Genomic DNA, 4,565 nt, shown 5'->3' with positions numbered 1-4,565 from the left:
CTGTCCTGGAACTCACTCTGTAGACCAGGCTGGCCTCAAACTGAGAAATCTGTCTGCCTCTGCCTCCCCAGTGCTGGGATTAAAGGTGTGCGCCACCACCACCTGGCTTAGGAAGTATGCTTCTAAATGTCCAGTTCTAGAACAGACTCTGGTACTGTATCTTCCTCATACATTTATACAGCTATCCTTAGATAGAATGTCTAAGTGGAATCTTATGAGCACCACATGAAGCCTTCTCTGTAGGAGGGGTGGGCAGGGCTTCTTCAGGAGGAGATTTTTGTGCTGTGGGTAAAGTTGCCAGATTCAGCACGTGAGAATACAGCAGAAATGCTTGAGGGCTGGAGAGATGGCTCAGTGGGTAAGAGCACTGACTGCTCTTCTGAAGGTCCTGAGTTCAAATCCCAGCAACTACATGGTGGCTCACAACCATCCGTAATGAAATCTGATGCCCTCTTCTGGTGTGTCTGAAGACAGCTACAATATACTTAGATATAATAATAATAATAATTAAGTCTTTAAGCCGGGCGTGGTGGCGCACGCCTTTAATCCCAGTACTTGGGAGGCAGAGGCAGGCGAATTTCTGAGTTCGAGGCTAGCCTCGTCTACAAAGTGAGTGCCAGGACAGCCAGGGCTACACAGAAAAACCCTGTCTCGAAAAAAAAAAACAAACAAACAAAAAAATTAAGTCTTTAAACAAAAAAAGAGAAATGTTTGAGATATGCATGTACTAAGAGTTATTCAGGGCTAGGGATGGAGCTCTGTGGTAGAGTACTTGCCCAGCAGGTGAGCAGCCCTTAGCTTCCATCTCTAGGCCTGGGACAAACTTTGTCCTTTTTTGTTACAGTGAACAGTTAACAGGGTGTTAGGGTGTTAATTAGGTGATTTGTGAGACAGCCCTATGCAGGGTGTGTGTGTGTGTGTGTGTGTGTGTGTGTGTGTGTGTGTGGTTTTGGTTGACACACCAGCAGGAGGTATTCTCCTGACATCTAGTGGGTAGCCTCCAAGAATGCAGCTAATGCGGCTAAGCATTACACAACTGTGGAGGCTGAGGACCCTGCTTTTGTCCCGGATCTGATGTGTTGGGGGCAGACTCACTGCTGCAGGGAGGGGCCGCCCTGATAAGGAGAGCCTTTGGGGGAGGGCAGGATGCTGGTGTCAGCTCTTGCTTCTCTCCCAAGAAAGAGGAATTACCTTCAAGAAACAGGGAGAGAGTTCAGGTCCTCCAAAATGAGAGTAAAGGCCAGAAAGGCAAGGCGAGGCCCTCCTGCAGCCTGTGCTTGACCTGTGTAGAATCATAGAAGCAACTGTAGACGGCAGGGGTGACCTGGGAAAGGTGGAGTTAATGCTCAGCATTCTCACTCCCAGGCATCTGGCCCTGAGGAGCCGCCATGGGAAAGAGAAATGGCATGTCCCCCAACATCTGGCTCTGTCTGCAGCTCAGGGTGTGTGATGGTGGCAGAGGTATACACACATGAGGGAGGGAGGGAGGGAGGGAGGAAGGGAGGGAGGGAGGGAAGCATAACCAGAACCAGGGAAAAGAAATATGCAGAAGTGAGTTCTCTCTTTTTAAAATTATGTACTTTATTATTGAAGTGTGTTTGTTGTCTTTCATAACTTATTTATTTGTATTTTTATATACACTGGTGTTTTGCCTGCATGTATGTCTGTGTGAGGGTGTTGGATTCCCTGGAACAGATGTTAGACAATCGTGAGCTGCCATGTGGGTTGCTGGGAATTGAAGCCAGGTCCTCTGGAAGATCAGCCAGTGCTCTTAACTGCTGAGCCATCTCTTCAGCCATGTATGTGTGTCCATGTGCAGTACTTGAGGAGGCCAGAAGAGGGCCCTGAATCTCTGAAACTGGAGTTAGAGGTGGTTGTGGGCTGTCATGTGGGTGCTGGGAACCCAACTTAGGTCCTCTGAAAGCACAGCAAGCTCTCTTAACTGCCGAGGCATCTCTCCGCCCCTCTGCTACTCCACCACCACCTCCTGGGCTCTCTCTGGTGTGATAAGTCACTTCCTTTATCTGGTCTCAATTTCCCCATTCTTGGAATGAGGAAGTTGGAGTGAAAAGGTACCTCTAAAACTTCCACACACATCTGAATCACCCAGGGATCTGACAAACAGATTGCTGGCCCTGTCCACAGACTCTAACTCTGATTTCTGGCTGGAGGTGGGAGGGTTGGATCAAGAATCTGTGGAGAGCCGGGCGTGGTGGCGCACGCCTTTAATCCCAGTACTTGGGAGGCAGAGGCAGGCGGATTTCTGAGTTCAAGGCCAGCCTGGTCTACAAAGTGAGTGCCAGGACAGCCAGGGCTACACAGAGAAACCTGCCTCGAAAAACCAAAAAAAAAAAAAAGAATCTGTGGAGAGAGGCAACCCCAGGGGGTCCGGACTTCTCTGTCCCTAAGGAAGCAGGTAACCGGAGGAAAGATGGTTTATATCTCAAATGGTCAAGTGCTGGGCAACCTGAATCCATTCCCATGGAGACTGTCTTTCATAACAGATTTCTTCTTGGGGGAATAGCGGGATCTGTAGGGGTTTTTTTGTTTTTTGTTTTCCCATCAGGAAACCCTCCACCAAGAATGGGTGGGATCATTCATCTTGGTGGCCCCAGCCCTCCTCCAATGGCCGGTGAATGAGGAAGGTAAATGTCTGTTCTGAGAGGCAGACAACTATGGAAGGAAGCCATCAAGCTGTGAAGAGCGACTCATGCAGGAGAAGATGGTGTCTGGCCAAACAAGAATTGCTCTGTGTCCCTCATGCTGGGAATTCCTTCTGCAGGATCTGGCCTGACTGATATACAGTTCTATAAATGTACATGTTTGTCACCTTATATTTTTGTATAGTTTACTAGAGTATTAATATAGTTTTTGGTTTTGGTTTTGGTTTTTCGAGAGGGTTTCTCTGTATAGCCCTGGCTGTCCTGGAACTCACTTTGTAGACCAGGCTGGCCCTGAACTCAGAAATCCACCTGCCTCTGCCTCCCGAGTGCTGGGATTAAAGGTGTGAGCCACCACACCGGGCTTAATATAGTTTTAAGAAGTAAATGTTTTTAGTTTGCAAAACTTGATTCTTCATCTTTATATGATTATAGCCAAAATTTTTAATTTTTTGTTAAAAGATTTATTTATTTATTATATGTAAGTACACTGTAGCTGTCTTCAGACACCCCAGAAGAGATTCAGTTATCATTACAGATGGTTGTAAGCCACCATGTGGTTGCTGGAATTTGAACTCAGGGCCTTTGAAAGAGCAGTTGGTGCTCTTAACCACTGAGCCATCTCTCCAGCCCACCCAAAATGTTTAATCTGGAAGAGATAAAGACCTTGTATTTAGTACTGGAAAAGAAGACAGAGGAGGAGGAGAAGAGGAAGAAGAAGGGGAGGAGGAAGGAAGAAGAAGAAAAGAAGAAGAAGAAGAAGAAGAGAGAGAAAGAAAGGAAGGAAGGAAGGGAGGGAGGAAGGAAGGAAGGAAGGAAGGAAGGAAGGAAGGAAGAAAGAAAGAAAGAAAGAAAGAAAGAAAGAAAGAAAGAAAGAAAGAAAGAAAATCTACATTCCTAGCCAGCTCCTAAGTGAGGCCCTGCTGCGGGCCTTGAGCCCACCTCAGGTCACGTGGTCAATAAGGGCATCCCAGCATCTCCCCTTTGTATCCTGTCCACCTGGCTGGATCTACTCAGAACACATGTCCTCCCACTCCTATCACAGTGGATCACTCTGAGGGCTTCGTACTGTGACATGCTGCCATCTACTGGTTGTGGCTGAGCTGTTTAGGCCCCAAGGGGTGCAGAAGGAGAGAATTGGCTCTGTTCAGTTGTTGTTCTCTGATCTCTACATATATACATATACACACACTTGCACAATAATAAGAAATCTTTTAATGCAAAAAACAAAGAAATAAAAAAAGTAAGTGGTAGAGAGAAGTGTGACTACAAGATAAATGCATGTGTCTCATGAATAGTCTCTTTGACCAGACTTCAGTTCAGGGTCCTTGTATTTTCAGCTAAGCTTTGGCCTTGGCTCTGCCCTACTCTATCGAGTATTAGCAGAGAGCATTACAGGAAGACTCCATGGTGCACACTTGTCATGCCAGTCCTGGGGTGGTTGAGGCTGGAGGATAGCCTTGAGTGGGCCCCTGTCTCAAAGAAAGAAAGAAGCCTGGTTGTTCCTCCCGTGGAGTTCCTCGCACTCTCTGGAGTTCTTTCTTACATCTCCTCAATACAATTAACTCTACTTAAAACCAAACAAAAACAATCAAACAAATCCTATGGTCCAGCATGGTGGCACACGGCTTTAGGCTTTCATCCCAGCACTCAGGAGGCAGAGGCAGGCAGATCTCTGTGAGTTCTAGGCCAGCCTGGTCTACAGAGCAAGTCCAGGACAGCAAAAGGCTACACAGAGAAACCCTGTCTTGAAAAACAACAACAACATCTTACTAAGTCATGGTCTCCTGGACATTTGACCTTTGAAACTCCTTAGCTTTCACCTCGGAGGTGAAAATTCCTGGCCTGCCATTAAGCCAGAATCAACTGACCTTGGTGTCTTCCCTTTTTTTTTTTTTTTTTTTT

This window comes from Mus caroli, chromosome 4, assembly GCF_900094665.2.
Source record: "Mus caroli chromosome 4, CAROLI_EIJ_v1.1, whole genome shotgun sequence".
NCBI lineage: Eukaryota > Metazoa > Chordata > Mammalia > Rodentia > Muridae > Mus > Mus caroli.
The sequence above is the reverse complement of the archived record's forward strand: the minus strand, read 5'-3'. Positions refer to the sequence as shown.